We start from the raw sequence: 17,343 nt of genomic DNA, 5'->3' as shown, positions 1-17,343 counted from the left end.
CGCAGCAGCCGGGTATAAATACCCCCCACCAGCCCATGGCTGGTTGAGTCTCTTGAGTCTTTTGTTTCCTCTTCGTTTCTCCTTCTCCCTGCCCCTGCTCTAGGTTAGGGCCAAGGACTCCAACGCAAAGAGAGTTAGATTATAGCTAATCTCTCCAATCTAGAGGGTGGATGATGGGCGGATGGCTCTAGCTGTTGTATAGGTGAATTTCTCTGTGAATTAATGGATGAAATTTGTTTGCGAGTCACTTGTGTGTGCTGAGCATCTCGTCCTCCCCTTCTCTCTTGCGTTTTGGGTTCAATTCTCCTCTTTTGGTGTGTTTCTTGCTTGGAGGAGACCAATCCTTGATTTCATGATTTGATGAACTCTTTGGAACGATTCCTATACATATAGCCTAGTGCCAAACTCCCTGGAATCATAGGTTCTCATGAATTGGCGATTTTGTGTTCTTGAGAAAACCCCAATCCTCGTTGATCTTTCCTCGATTTCTCTTGATCCGTGAATCTTTTGGGTGAGATCTTTTAGGGATAGGTTCATGGGGGTAGTTACGAAGCTTTTCTCCAAGTTTGGTTGGATTTGAACTTCGTTTGCTCGAGATTCGTGGTTTGAAGATTTGTTTGCGGGTTTTTCTGGACGACACCGGTCAAACCGGTGGGCGTGACCGGTCAGACCGGTCAGTCAGGATTTGAACTGCCCGACCGGTCAGACCGGTCCAGTACACCGGTCGGACCGGTCTGTGTGTGCTGTGCTGGGATTTAAGAAGTTTCTCTCGTTTTTACTTCCGCGCTGCGACCTGGGTCTTCTGCTTCGAGATAGCTTGTCCATAGCTATTCTCGCTGACCTAGGTTCGAGAGCTTGCGGTGATTTTGGGACATAGGTCGATGTTTCAAATTTCGAAAAAATTTTAATCGGCTCCCATTCACCCCCCTTCTGGTCGCCAGTTTCGGTCCCTCAATTGGTATCAGAGCTTGGTTGAGGTTTTCAGTACCTTAACCGGTTCGAAAACCACTTGACGACCATGGCGAGCCTTGGGAAGATCCCGGTGTTTTCCGGCGAGGACTATGCCTACTGGAAGGTTCGCATAAGAGCCTTCTTGCAGAGCATGGGAGCCGAGGTCTGGGATGTTACCAAGAACCAGGCTTACGTGGTGCTTGCCGCTCGGGTCACTCCTCTTCAAGTGACCGAGCACGAGACCAACGCCAAGGCTGTCAATGCCTTGTTCACTGGCGTTTCTCGTGCGGAGTTCTCACGCGTCCAGAGTTTTCAGGAAGCCCACAAGATTTGGACGTGCCTTGAGAACTACCACGAGAGCACACCTCAGGTGAAGGCCAGACTGTTCGAGACTCACCGGCGTGAATACGAGAACTTCACACAGGAGCCGGGTGAGAGCATTGACTTGATGTTCAGTCGTTTTCAGTCGATTGTGAACAAAGTCAATGCGAACAGATCTGCTGATGCCCTTGAGTACACAGAGCACGAGAAGGCTCTCAAGTTGCTCTATGCACTTGACCGCTCTGTGTGGGATCTCAAGGTGAGCACCATCATTGAGTCTGCTGGCTATGAGACTCTGACGGTGAACGAGCTTTTCAGCAAGCTCAAGGCCACAGAGGTGGATAACCAGACACGAGCTAAGCTCAATGTTGCCCCTCCTTCCAAGAGCGTCGCTCTTGTGACTGGCCCAGGTGGATCGAGCTCTAACACTAACTCTGCTCTTGGCTTATCTCTTGCCTCTTTGCCTTCTGTTACAGATGAGAAGCTGGAGACGCTGGGCGACGACGACTTGTGCCTCCTCATCAGCAAGTTCCAGAGCGTCTACCACAACAGGCAGAGGAAGAAGAACCCCGGGTGCTACAACTGCGGTGATTTGAACCACTTCATCGCCGATTGCCCCAAGAAGTCCGGCGGTGGCCAGAACAACCACTTCGACTACTACCGCCACCGCCACCGCGACGAGGGAGGCTCCAACAAGGAGCATCGGCGCCACAAGCACCGCAGTCGTGACCGGGGAGGACGCTTCGACAAGGAGTCGCTCAAGAAGTGCTTCCAGTACAAGGCCAAGAAGCGGGAGAAGGCCTTCCTGGCGCAGCTCAGCGACCTCGACAAGAGCTCCGACACCGACCGCTCTTCTTCACCGACCTCCGACGACGACGACAAGAAGAAGAAGAAGCGGGACAAGGAAGCCACCGGCTTCATCGGCCTTTGCTTGGCGGCCGGTCGGCGCAAGAGCTTCTGCACCATGGCGGGTGAAGCCGATGGTGCTCGTGCGTCTTCGGGTGAACATGCTACACCGACGCACGCCGACTCTTCTCCTGGACCCGAGAGTGATTCAGAGGTAAACTCTATGATCGACCTGCTGGATACAGAGGTTAGGGAGTTATACGCCGCTCTCGACAACCAGAAAAAGCTGCTTAAGGAAGCAGCTAGAGAGCGTAGAAAGCTTAGAGCTGAGCTAGCTTGTGCTAGGGAGAAATGTAGTGAGGATGAGTGCGCTGGCTGCATATCTCACATGAATGAACTTGTTGTTCTCCGTGCCAAGCATGATGAGAACATCACGAACTTAGATGTTGCTAAGACTTCACTTGCTGACGTGTCTCATGAGCTCGCTAAGGCCAAGCATGAACTAGAACTGGTTAAGGACGGTCCTGTTGTTAGCGATGTGCTTGAATGTGATGAGTGTCCTATCTTTAAGTCTGATCTAGCTTCGTTGCAGTCCAAGTTTGCTACTATTGTGTGCGAGCTAGAGGAGATGAAGTCTAGGCCAGTTTTGTTTGGTGCTTGTAAGCTTTGTCTCACGCTTAGGTCGGAGCTAGGTGAGAAGAACGATTTGATCAAGTCTTTTGGGAAGACTAAGGTCGTAGAGTCTAGCCCACCTATTGACTGCTCTGTTTGCCCTGGTTTGATCGCTGATCTGGATAGTCTTGCGGTAGAGAAAGCCAACTTGGAGAATGAGAATACCTATCTTAGGGCGATTCTGAGTTGGGTTTCTAGGAGTGAGCCGCAGTTGGGCATGATGATTAAGCAGTTCAAGCGTGGTGATGGGTTTGGGGTCGGTTACACATACACGAATTCAGACTTTGACAGGTTGTATGGTAAGATTGGCAAGGCTGCTGGAAACACTGCTAGCACGAGCACGCAGCCTTCGCTTGTTGACCCCGCGGATGGTGTGCTTAAGGAACCACCAAAAGCACCTCCGCAGAAGCAGGTTTGGGTTTCAAAGACCAATGAACTGAGGAATCCCCTCGACATGCTCCCTGCTGCCGTAGCCCAGGTTGCCCAGAAGAAGGGGGCTGCTCCTCCCCCGTCCGCAGGCTAGACCTCCACCTCCCAAGCGTGAGGTGAGGTACCACTGCGAGTACTGTGACAGGTAAGGTCACCTGGAGGAGTTTTGCTTCAGAAGGAAGCGGGCTGTGAGGCGAGAGCAGGAGAGACGGAACGTGGACATGTACTCTGCTCGGGTGCATGGTCCTTCTCGGCGTGGTGGTAGGCAATATGCTAGGGCGTGCCGTGTAGGTGGAGGTCAGGGAGACGGTGGTGGTTACCATGCTCCAGCGGGTGGTCGCTTTGCCGGTCGTGCTCCTGGTCGTTTTCAGTACGGCTATGGACCACGGGACCGAGGCTTTGGAGGAGGTTTCGACGCTCCACGCCTTCCTCACGGTGGTGTTCGTCAGTCACGCGGTAGACGGGACGAGGGATACGCTTTGTCTGGTTTTGCTAACCCTTCTGTATAGTAAATGGCTCGACACTGGTTTGCTTCTCACTTTGCTAACCCCAGTGTTGAGACATTTGCTCACCCTTTGTCTCACTACTGATGTGCAGGTCGGAGGCTTGGAGAACAGGTGGATCATGGACTCCGGTTGTTCGCGCCATATGACCGGGAATGACAAATGGTTCTCCAGCCGCACCCCAATGCGCTCAAAGGAGTACATTGTGTTCGGGGATAATAGAAGAGGAAAGGTACGTGGACTTGGCGCTGTTCGAGTTTCTGATCGCTTTACCCTGAGAGAGGTTGCGTTGGTTTCGAACCTTCTCGATGAGGGATTTGAGGTTCGCTTCAAGGAGGGCTGTTCGCGTGTTTTGGATTCCAGGGGAGATTTGGTTTGCCGGATTACACCTCGCGATCGGGTTTTCTTTGTTGACTTCTCTGGAACTCCTTTTGGCCCTTCTCATTGCTTGTTGGCTGGTCCTTCTTCTGATTTATGGAAGTGGCATAGGAGACTTGGACATTTGAGCTTCGATTTGTTGTCGAGACTGAACTCACTTGGCCTAATCCGAGGATTGCCCAAATTGAAGTTTGAAAAGGACCTTGTTTGCCATCCGTGTCGTCATGGGAAGATGATTGCTGCTTCTCATCCGCCTGTTAATCAGGTGATGACCGCTCATCCTGGAGAATTGCTACACATGGACACAGTAGGTCCTTCTCGGGTGATGTCTGTTGGTGGGAAGTGGTACGTTCTTGTGATTGTGGACGACTTTTCTCGCTATTCTTGGGTCTTTTTCATGAGAACCAAGGATGAGGCTTTCGAGTTTGTTCGAGACTTGATCTTGAGGTTGAAAAACGAGCTACCCCAGGCCATGCGAGCGATTCGCAGTGATAATGGCACAGAATTCAAAAACGCTCGTTTTGACGCCTTTTGCAGTGATCAAGGGCTTGAACACCAGTATTCTTCTCCTTACACTCCACAGCAGAATGGAGTTGTAGAGCAAAAGAATCGGACGCTAGTTGAGATGGCGAGGACGATGCTCGATAAGCATAGGACTCCTCGCAAATACTGTGTTGAGGTGGTTAACACCGCTTGTTACGTGTCCAACCGCATTTTCTCGCGTACTTTCATGCACAGGACTTCTTATGAGTTGCGGTTTGGACGCCAGCCCCGTGTTGACCATCTCAGAGTTTTCGGTTGTCGGTGCTTTATGCTGAAAGATGGAAATCTTGATAAGTTTGAGTCTCGCTCGTCTGACGGCATTTTTCTCGGTTATGCTTCTCATTCTAGAGCGTACCGTGTGCTGATTATTGATACTAACATCGTCAGAGGGACTTGTGAAGTCACTTTCGACCAGACTGCACCGTGCAATTCTTCTGTCTTTGAAGTTGCAGGAGATGATGAGCTCGGCACCTCCATCTTTGAAGATGAGGAGGAAGAAGCTGCGGAGGGCGAGGCTGAGGCTACCACGCGTGCTGTGGACCCAGTTGCCTCCGCCACGAGCTCGGACGATGATGACGGCCCCGTTCCGACTACGTCTACTTCACGGGGGCCGATCGAGGAGGTGACTCAGTGAAAGCATCTAGGCCTCTAATTCGAGTTTTGGTAATTAATGACAACGGTTTGTGGATTAACGATTTCATTTGAGATAATGAGTATAGGTTGATCCACGAGTGAAAGAGATTTGGTTGTGAACGTATGGAGTTTTGGAGATGATAAGCAAAGCTCGGACTCAAGGCAAAGGTATAAAATAGGGCTTTTGCGTTTTACCGGTCACAAGGCGTTTAGTGGATGAAAAGTGACCGGATTTGTTGGATAGATAGGCGTACTATCAAGAGGGGTTGTGTACTCATGCTTGACGGGTCTTTAGTGCCATTTTGCTCAAAATTTCTAGTTGCATGCATGAGGGCTAACGGCGTTTTAAAAAGATTTGAAATAGACTAAGTTCGAGAGCTGACTGAGTAACGGCGGACAGTCCGCGCCTGATGGGCGGACAGTCCGCGCCCGTTCCAGAGAGCTTGCAGAGGCTCTGGTGGGCTGGCGGACAGTCCGGCCCAGAGGGGCGGACAGTCCGCTACCGTTCCAGAGAGCTTGCAGAGACTCTGGTGGGCTGGCGGACAGTCCGGCCCAGGTGGGCGGACGGTCCGCCACTGTATTTCAATTTTGTACCAGAAAGGGTGTCTAACTGGTGTGAGCTTCAAAGTTGAACGGCGGACAGTCCGGCCATGGTGCGCGGACGGTCCGCCGGCTAATTTCAATCTTGTACCAGAGAGGTTGTTTCTCTGGTTTGGGCTGAAAAGTTAAACTGCGGACGGTCCGCTCCTGAGGCGCGGACGGTCCGCAGGCTAATCTCAAAGTTGTTCCAGAGACGTTGTTAGTCTCTGGTATGTTGGGACTCTTAACTGCGGACGGTCCGCCACTGGGGCGCGGACAGTCCGCCAGGGCTTAACGGCTAGTTCTGACACGCATTAAATGCACTCTGACTCACTGGTTTATAACGGCGGACAGTCCGGTTTTTGAACCGCGGACGGTCCGCGACTTCGCAGAAAAGAGTGTAACGGCTAGTTTTTGAAGGGATGTCTATATATACCCAATGCCCGGCCATTGGGTGACTCTCTTGGCCATTTGGATAACATTCTTGACACATTAGAGCTAAGGCATCCCTCTCTCACACACACTTGCTTAGAGATTGTATTTTTGAGAGTGTGAGAGCTTCCTAGTGCATTGCATCAAGAGTTTGAGCTTTGTGGCATTAGGGAAACTTCAAGCAAGCGTCATCAACTTGTTACTCTTGGGAGTTGCCGCTCCCTAGACGGCTTGGAGAAGTAGATTTCGTGGAGCACCTCCAAGGAGATTGTTGAGGAGCCCCGATTTCGGTTGTGAGAGGTTTTGTGCTCACCTCACCGGAGTGGTGAAGAGCAACTCTAGTGGAATCGAGGTGTGGAGCGGTTCTTTGATTCAAGCCGGCTCAAGATCAAGAGGTTCTTGATAGAGGAGCGGTTGATTCTTGGAATCCACCTCAACGTGGATTAGGGGTGACCGGCAAGTCATCGACACCACGGGATAATTTCTTGTGTCTTGCTTGGTTACTTCTCTTGCTCTCTTTAATACTTGCTTTTACTTTGAGCAATTTACTTTACTAGAGCTTGATTTGAGTCTTGTCACCCTAGGTTGCAAACCCATCTAGAGATAGTAATAGCATGACATAGGGCTTTCCTTTGTTACTAATTAAATTTCTCTAGTGTTATTGGTTTTAGATTTTAAACCGCCTATTCACCCCCCCTCTAGTCGGTGTTCTTGATCCTACAAGTGGTACCAGAGCTAAGTACTCCATTAATTAAGGATTTAACCATCTTGGAGTAGAACAATGACTAGTGATCATGGGATTCATGTTGGGAAGCCACCGTTCTTTGATGGGAACAATTATGATTATTGGAAGACTAGGATGTCGGCTCATCTCAAAGCCATGAGTAGAAAGCTATGGAGAGTAGTAAATGATGGATATGTCATTTTGGACCCAAAGAGTTTGACACCCCTAGATGAGGAAAATGAGACACTAAATGATCAAGGGGTTAATGTGCTCTTTAGTGCTCTTGATGTAAATGAATTTAATAGAGTCAAGAGCCTCACAAATGCAAATGACATATGGAAGAAGCTCATGGAAATTCATGAGGGTACATCAACGGTGAAGGAGGCCAAGCTATATTTGCTTAAAGGAAATTTTAGTGAATTCACCATGAAGAAGGATGAGAGCATAGCCGAGATGTTCAACCGGCTAAATGACATTGTAAATGACCTCAAGGGACTTGGATTTGAGGTACCGGATGGGGATTTCAACCACAAGTTTCTTAGATGTCTTCCGGAAAGATATGACACAATTGTGACCTTACTTGTAAGGACAAATATGAAGACCGCAACTCCCACACAAATATTGGGGGAAATTCTCACCCATGACATGTTCAAGAAATCTCAAGATGAAGCTCATGGTGGAGAAATTGATATGAAAAAGAAAAGTGTGGCATTCAAAGCTCAAGATAGCAAAAATGAAGAAGAAAGTGGATGCCAAGAAGAAGAATCGGATGAGGAGATGGCTCTCTTTGTCAAGAGATTCAATAGAATGATGAGCAAGAAGAGCTTTGGCAAGAGAGGCCAATCATCAAGAAAAAATCTTTTTGTGGACAAGACTTGCTTCAATTGTGGTGAAGTATGTCATATCATTGTCAATTGTCCAAACAAGAAAAAGGACAAGAAAAATGATGAAAAGAAGAAGAAGAAGTTCATCAAGAAGAAGAAGAATGGCCAAGCGTATTTTGTTGAATGGGATTCCGATGCAAGCTCCGATGATGATGATGATGATGATGATGATGATGACAAGCCATCCAAGGGAGTTGCCGGGATCGCCATCAAGTAGGCTCTATCACTCTTCTCTACACCACATTGTCTTATGGCAAAGGGTGGTGCAAAGGTACAACAAGATGATGAACTTGATGAACTTTCATATGATGATCTTGTTGAAATGCTTAATGATGCCGATGAATTCATGACAAAGGAAAAGGCTAAGTTGAGGGACTTGAAGTTGAAGTTTACTTCTCTTCAAGATTCCTATGAGGAGCAAAAGACTTCTCATGAGAATCTCAAAGAAACTCATGAGAAGATTGAGGAAGCTCACAATACCTTGCTTAGTCATGAAAGAAAAGCAACATTGAGCATTGGTGTTAGTTGTGATTTAATTGATGATAAATCTTGTGGCTCTAGCTCTACTAGTTCTTTGTGCACTAAAATTGATAACTCATCTTGCAATAAATCTCTCATTATGGAAAATGATTTGTTAAAGAAAGAGGTTACTTGCTTGACTAATGATTTGAGAAAATGCTATGATAGTAGAGCAAAGTTTAATCATTGTTGGGCAAGCCAAAAGTTCACCTTGAACAAGCAAGGGTTTGGATATATTCCTAAGAAAGGGAAGAAGGCTTTTGTGCAAACCAAAACTACCTTTGTGAAGAGTAGTGGCAAGCCATATTGTGAAAAATGCAAGAAGGTTGGCCATGTTGAGAAGAATTGCACCAACAAGAAAGTCATTTGGGTGCCAAAAGTCTTGGTCACTAACATTCAAGGACCCAAGAAAGTTTGGGTACCTAAAAGAGTTACTTTCTCTTTGTAGGTGAATTACAAGTCCGGAGGAAGACATTGGGTGATTGATAGTGGATGCACTCAACACATGACCGGAGATCTTATGATGTTTTCCTCTCTAGATGAGAATGTTGGTGGCTATAGTGACATCATCTTTGGTGACAATAGCCGGGGCAAAGTCAAAGGAGTTGGTACAATTCCTATCTCAAACAATCATTCTCTTTCAAATGTATTGTTGGTTGATTCTCTCAAGTTTAATCTCTTAGCGGTCGCTCAACTTTGTGATTTTGGATATAAGTGTAGTTTCACTAAAGATGATGTTGTAGTGACTAGCTTGGATGGAAAAGATCACATCTTTACGGGATTTAGACATGAGGATGTATATCTTGTGGATTTTGCAACTAAAGAGGCAAATTTGTCCACTTGCTTATTCACTCAATCATCTTTGGGTTGGTTATGGCATAGAAGGCTTGGTCATGTTGGCATGAAACAACTCAACCGACTTTTGAAGCATGATTTAGTAGTTGGCTTGAAGAATGTGAAATTTGATAAAGATAAGCTTTGTAGTGCATGCCAAGCCGGAAAGCAAGTTGCAAATACTCATCCCACTAAGAGTGTCATGTCAACCAAGAGACCATTGGAATTATTGCATATGGATTTATTTGGTCCTACAACATATAGAAGTATTGGTGGAAATTGCTATTGTCTTGTGGTAGTGGATGATTACTCAAGATATACATGGGTTTTCTTTCTTCATGACAAGGCCGATACATATGACACATTCAAGAAATTCTTTACAAGGGCCGAAAATGAATTTGAGCTCAAGGTGAAGAAAGTAAGGAGTGACAATGGAAGTGAGTTTAGAAACACAAGAGTTGAGTAATGGTGTGATGTGAAAGGAATCAAGCATGAATTCTCAACCAAGTACACTCCGGAACAAAATGGTCTTGTTGAAAGGAAAAATAGAACCTTGATTGATATGGCAAGATCAATGCTCTCCGAGTACAATGTTTCGGATAGCTTTTGGGCCGAAGCAATCAACACGGCTTGTCATGCCTCAAATAGATTGTATTGCCATAGATTTCATAACAAGACCCCATATGATTTGCTCATTGGAAGGAAGCCAAATATATCATATTTTAGAGTGTTTGGTTGCAAGTGCTATATTCTCAAGAAGGGAACTCGGTTATCAAAGTTTGAAAGCAAATGTGATGAGGGCTTTCTTCTTAGATATTCATCTAATAGCAAGGCTTATCGCGTCTACAACAAAACACATGGCATTGTTGAAGAAGCATATGATGTTGAGTTTGATGAAACAAATGGTTCACATAAAGAACAAGAAAATCTTGATGATGTGAGAAGTGATGGTTTGAGAAATGCAATGAAAAACATGTCAATTGGTGATGTTAGACCAAGAGAAGAAGATGAAGATGAAGATGGTCCTTCTATCTCTACAAGAGTTAATCCTTCAACCTCTATCTCAAATGATCAAGCACAACAAATTGTACAAGATTCAAGTAATGATGATTCTCAAGTACAAGATCAAGTTGGTTCATCTAGTGCACCTTCTCCATCAACTCAAGAACCCATTGCTCCTCAAAGAATTCATCATGTTCTTGCAAAGGATCATCCGGTGGATCAAATCATGGGTGATATTAGTAAGGGTGTCCAAACTCGATCTCGCATTGCTTCATTTTGTGAACATTATTCTTTTGTATCTTTTCTTGAACCTAACTGTGTAGATGAAGCATTGAGAGATCCGGATTGGGTGAATGCTATGCATGAAGAATTAAATAATTTCACCCGGAATCAAGTTTGGGATTTAGTTGAGAGGCCCAAGAATTATAATGTTATTGGTACTAAATGGGTCTTTAGAAACAAGCAAAATGAAGATTGAATGGTTGTGAGAAACAAGGCAAGATTGGTCGCTCAAGGCTTCACTCAAGTCGAAGGTTTGGATTTCGGTGAAACTTTTGCTCCCGTTGCTAGATTAGAAGCTATTAGAATTTTATTAGCTTATGCTTGCTCTCACAACATAAAACTTTTTCAAATGGACGTGAAAATTGCCTTCTTGAATGGCAAAATTAGTGAACTTGTTTTTGTTGAGCAACCTCCCGGTTTTGAAGATCCCAAGAAGTCAAATCATGTATACAAGCTCTCTAAAGCTCTTTATGGTCTTAAGCAAGCTCCACGAGCTTGGTATGAAAGATTGAGGGATTTTCTTATCTCTAAGGGCTTCAAAATTGGTAAGGTTGACACTACTTTGTTCACTAAAGATATTGGTAAAGATTTGTTTGTTTGTCAAATTTATGTTGATGATATTATCTTTGGTTCAACTAACCCAAGTTTTTGTGAGGAATTTGGTGAAATGATGTCTAGGGAATTTGAGATGTCCATGATTGGTGAATTGAGTTTCTTTCTTGGACTTCAAATCAAGCAACTCAAGGAAGGCACCTTTGTGTGTCAATCAAAATATGTAAAGGATATTTTGAAGAAATTTGGTATGGAAGATGCAAAACCAATCAAGACTCCTATGGCCACCAATGGGCATCTCGACCTAGATGAGGGAGGTAACCCGGTTGACCAAAAGCTTTATCGTTCTATGATTGGTAGTTTGCTTTATTTGACCGCATCTAGGCCCGACATCATGTTTAGTGTTTGCATGTGTGCACGATTTCAAGCCGCACCTAGAGAATGTCATTTGACCGCCGTCAAAAGGATCTTGAGATACTTGAAATATTCTCCTAATATTGGTTTGTGGTATCCCAAGGGTGCTCATTTTGATTTGGTTGGATTCTCGGATTCGGATTATGCGGGGTGCAAGGTTGATAGGAAGAGCACTTCCGGTGGTTGTCAATTTCTTGGAAGATCTCTTGTATCATGGTCATCAAAGAAGCAAAATTCCGTGGCTCTTTCAACCGCCGAAGCGGAATATATCTCGGCCGGAAGTTGTTGTGCTCAATTGTTATGGATGAAGCAAACTCTTCTAGATTATGTTGTGAAATTTGATGAAATTCTCTTGTTATGTGATAATGAAAGTGCCGTGAAGATTACCTCTAATCCGGTTCAACATTCAAGAACCAAGCATATTGATATCCGCCATCATTTTCTTAGAGATCATGTGAACAAGGGTGATATCAAGATTGATGGTATTGGCACGGATGATCAATTAGCCGATATCTTTACCAAGCCCTTGGATGAATCTCGGTTTTGCAAGTTAAGAAATGAGTTAAATATCATTGACTTCTCAAATGTGGCTTGAAAACTAGCACATGTGGCTTATAGTTCTTTCATGCACTTCTTGTTTCATTTTTATGATTTTTTGAGGTATTTTTGAGCCATTTATGAGTTTTCATGATTCTACTCGATTTATTTTTGAATTTTTGTTGAAACTTGCTCATATAAGTCATTTGAAGGTTTTCATGCAATATTTGAGATTTTTGGATTTTTATATGAGCAATGATCCCAAATTGGAGTTGAAATTGAGAAAATTGGCAGAATTCAGACTTGTCAGATTTTTGGTAGCGCGGACGGTCCGCGGGTAAGGGGCGGACAGTCCGCCGTTCATGGGACTTGTTCACCAGAGGCTGTGCAGAATTCAACAGAGGCAGTGTCAGTCGGGCTGCAGTGTAAAGATTCAAAGGCGGACGGTCCGCCGGTATATCGCGGACAGTCCGCGAATGGACAGAAAGGTGGGGTCGGCCAGACTTGATTTATAAGAGGTGTCCCCCCTCACCTCCCCCACCAAACCGAACACATACTCCAAAAGTGTCTCTCTCTTTCTCTCTCAAGCACGTGGGGAAGGCGACAAGGTCAAGCCCTTTTGGAGTTGTTCCCGGACGGTCCGAGCACATCCCCGGACTCTTCTCAAGATAGTGCATCATGTCCTCTCGGTATTTCAATGAATCCCTAACTCTTGTTCTTGGATTTCTTTATTGGAAAGAGTTAGGGTTAGATGCTCCGATCTATTTTTTGACCATGGATTCGTGCAAATACTTGGGGGATCTTATTCCTAGTGATGAGGAGTTGCTAGAGTTAAAATTTGGTTGGTTGATTTGAATCAAAACTCAAAATGTGGATGAATCAAAGATGAGAGCGATTTTGTGTTCATGCGCAGAACAGATGGGTCGCGGACAGTCCGCCTGCTGGACGCGGACGGTCCGCCGTGGTAATTCATGAACCGCGGACGGTCCGCGTTCAGAAGTGCGGACGGTCCGCTAGTATCGGATTTTTCAGATCAGTACTGAATTGAGTTATATCATTAAGGATTGATTCTATGACTTTAGTAATTGTTCTTATGGTTAAATCTTGATCTCAGGCCACCCCGGAAGATCATCAAGGCCACTGCTTCAAAAATTAAGAAGGCAATGACTTCCAAGAGACAAAGGGCCAGTGATGACTCGGATGATGTGGACTATGCTCCAAATGTTAGTGAGATGGCTGCTGCATCTTCAGTGGGAGATATTGGTGATGAGTCTTCAGAGGAAGATACTGAGGGGGTTGACAATGATGTTACAGATTTGATGGGGCTAGATCTACCTAGCCGACAGTGGACTGCAGAAAGCTATGCAAATGCAAGAGCAGTGGATCAGTTCAGCTTGCCTCGTGACACCAACATTCTCTTCTTCAAAACCGAGGTACAAAAAGATGTTTACTTTGGTCATCTAGTTAAGAAAAATGTATTCAAACATCAGACCATTGACCTAGGCTATATGAGACAACATCAAGTCATGTCTGATCTAGTGGATAGATTTCAGCAAATGGGGATAGCTAATTTTCTGCAGCATAGGTGTGATTGGAATGAAACAGTGATACGCCAGTTCTATGCCACTCTACAGATAAACATGGTTGAGGAAACATTTAGGTGGACAACTGGCAAAAGAACCTATGGTGCTACATTTGCACAATTTGCTGAGGCAAATCAATTAGATTATAATCTCATCAATAGTGAGCACAGTATGAATGTTGTGTTAGAAAACCCACTAGATGAGAATGACTACCCCATGTTCTATGAACCTGCACATCTTGGAATTGCTAGAACTTTTGGGGGTACGCAGGGTCTGAGGCATCATCCTGCAGTGATCAATAAAATTGTCAGAGTCACATTCATGCCTAAGAGTGGCAACAAGGACAAGGTTAGAGGGCACTATTGGAATGTGATATCTCATATCATGAATGGAAATAGAATCAATGTCATTGCTCTTATCATGGATCAGCTTGCAGACTTGAGGCTTAACATGGAGATGAACTTGTACTTTGCTCCATACATTATGTCCATCATCAAGGTCAAGACTAGCTTCAGAGGGTTATGTGAAAGCAAGCACACTCCTTTCAGGCCTTTCAAGAATGACAATGCTTTTCTCTTGAGGCCTTTGACTCCCTTCCCTGGAGATGATGTGGATGCCGAAGCACAAGGGCAAGATGATAGTGATGATGATGCTCATATGGGAGCAGCTGCAGCTCAGCATGCCATGCCACCACTGCATCCTCCAGCACAGCAGCAGTGGGCCCCTCCAGCTGGCTACTTTCAGCCATACTTTGCATCCATGCAGGAGAGCATGTCCTCTCAGATTGCGGGGTTGGCTAATCAGATGCAGAGTCAAATGAACCTTAACTTTCAGAACATGCAGCAGCAGATGTTCCAGCCTATGATGACTCAGATGCAGGGGTTTCATGATAGTTTACATTCAGATATAGCAGCTCTTGACTCACGTTTTGAGGATTTACGCCGCTCTCGACAACCAGAAAAAGCTGCTTAAGGAAGCAGCTAGAGAGCGTAGAAAGCTTAGAGCTGAGCTAGCTTGTGCTAGGGAGAAATGTAGTGAGGATGAGTGCGCTGGCTGCATATCTCACATGAATGAACTTGTTGTTCTCCGTGCCAAGCATGATGAGAACATCACGAACTTAGATGTTGCTAAGACTTCACTTGCTGACGTGTCTCGTGAGCTCGCTAAGGCCAAGCATGAACTAGAACTGGTTAAGGACGGTCCTGTTGTTAGCGATGTGCTTGAATGTGATGAGTGTCCTATCTTTAAGTCTGATCTAGCTTCGTTGCAGTCCAAGTTTGCTACTATTGTGTGCGAGCTAGAGGAGATGAAGTCTAGGCCAGTTTTGTTTGGTGCTTGTAAGCTTTGTCTCACGCTTAGGTCGGAGCTAGGTGAGAAGAACGATTTGATCAAGTCTTTTGGGAAGACTAAGGTCGTAGAGTCTAGCCCACCTATTGACTGCTCTGTTTGCCCTGGTTTGATCGCTGATCTGGATAGTCTTGCGGTAGAGAAAGCCAACTTGGAGAATGAGAATACCTATCTTAGGGCGATTCTGAGTTGGGTTTCTAGGAGTGAGCCGCAGTTGGGCATGATGATTAAGCAGTTCAAGCGTGGTGATGGGTTTGGGGTCGGTTACACATACACGAATTCAGACTTTGACAGGTTGTATGGTAAGATTGGCAAGGCTGCTGGAAACACTGCTAGCACGAGCACGCAGCCTTCGCTTGTTGACCCCGCGGATGGTGTGCTTAAGGAACCACCAAAAGCACCTCCGCAGAAGCAGGTTTGGGTTTCAAAGACCAATGAACTGAGGAATCCCCTCGACATGCTCCCTGCTGCCGTAGCCCAGGTTGCCCAGAAGAAGGGGGCTGCTCCTCCCCCGTCCGCAGGCTAGACCTCCACCTCCCAAGCGTGAGGTGAGGTACCACTGCGAGTACTGTGACAGGTAAGGTCACCTGGAGGAGTTTTGCTTCAGAAGGAAGCGGGCTGTGAGGCGAGAGCAGGAGAGACGGAACGTGGACATGTACTCTGCTCGGGTGCATGGTCCTTCTCGGCGTGGTGGTAGGCAATATGCTAGGGCGTGCCGTGTAGGTGGAGGTCAGGGAGACGGTGGTGGTTACCATGCTCCAGCGGGTGGTCGCTTTGCCGGTCGTGCTCCTGGTCGTTTTCAGTACGGCTATGGACCACGGGACCGAGGCTTTGGAGGAGGTTTCGACGCTCCACGCCTTCCTCACGGTGGTGTTCGTCAGTCACGCGGTAGACTGGGACGAGGGATACGCTTTGTCTGGTTTTGCTAACCCTTCTGTATAGTAAATGGCTCGACACTGGTTTGCTTCTCACTTTGCTAACCCCAGTGTTGAGACATTTGCTCACCCTTTGTCTCACTACTGATGTGCAGGTCGGAGGCTTGGAGAACAGGTGGATCATGGACTCCGGTTGTTCGCGCCATATGACCGGGAATGACAAATGGTTCTCCAGCCGCACCCCGATGCGCTCAAAGGAGTACATTGTGTTCGGGGATAATAGAAGAGGAAAGGTACGTGGACTTGGCGCTGTTCGAGTTTCTGATCGCTTTACCCTGAGAGAGGTTGCGTTGGTTTCGAACCTTCTCGATGAGGGATTTGAGGTTCGCTTCAAGGAGGGCTGTTCGCGTGTTTTGGATTCCAGGGGAGATTTGGTTTGCCGGATTACACCTCGTGATCGGGTTTTCTTTGTTGACTTCTCTGGAACTCCTTTTGGCCCTTCTCATTGCTTGTTGGCTGGTCCTTCTTCTGATTTATGGAAGTGGCATAGGAGACTTGGACATTTGAGTTTCGATTTGTTGTCGAGACTGAACTCACTTGGCCTAATCCGAGGATTGCCCAAATTGAAGTTTGAAAAGGACCTTGTTTGCCATCCGTGTCGTCATGGGAAGATGATTGCTGCTTCTCATCCGCCTGTTAATCAGGTGATGACCGCTCATCCTGGAGAATTGCTACACATGGACACAGTAGGTCCTTCTCGGGTGATGTCTGTTGGTGGGAAGTGGTACGTTCTTGTGATTGTGGACGACTTTTCTCGCTATTCTTGGGTCTTTTTCATGAGAACCAAGGATGAGGCTTTCGAGTTTGTTCGAGACTTGATCTTGAGGTTGAAAAACGAGCTACCCTAGGCCATGCGAGCGATTCGCAGTGATAATGACACAGAATTCAAAAACGCTCGTTTTGACGCCTTTTGCAGTGATCAAGGGCTTGAACACCAGTATTCTTCTCCTTACACTCCACAGCAGAATGGAGTTGTAGAGCGGAAGAATCGGATGCTAGTTGAGATGGCGAGGACGATGCTCGATAAGCATAGGACTCCTCGCAAATACTGTGCTGAGGTGGTTAACACCGCTTGTTACGTGTCCAACCGCATTTTCTTGCGTGCTTTCATGCACAGGACTTCTTATGAGTTGCGGTTTGGACGCCAGCCCCGTGTTGACCATCTCAGAGTTTTCGGTTGTCGGTGCTTTATGCTGAAAGATGGAAATCTTGATAAGTTTGAGTCTTGCTCGTCTGACGGCATTTTTCTCGGTTATGCTTCTCATTCTAGAGCGTACCGTGTGCTGATTATTGATACTAACATCGTCAGAGGGACTTGTGAAGTCACTTTCGACCAGACTGCACCGTGCAATTCTTCTGTCTTTGAAGTTGCAGGAGATGATGAGCTCGGCACCTCCATCTTTGAAGATGAGGAGGAAGAAGCTGCGGAGGGCGAGGCTGAGG

Source organism: Panicum virgatum, chromosome 2K, assembly GCF_016808335.1.
Source record: "Panicum virgatum strain AP13 chromosome 2K, P.virgatum_v5, whole genome shotgun sequence".
Lineage (NCBI taxonomy): Eukaryota > Viridiplantae > Streptophyta > Magnoliopsida > Poales > Poaceae > Panicum > Panicum virgatum.
Note: the sequence above shows the minus strand (reverse complement) of the source record.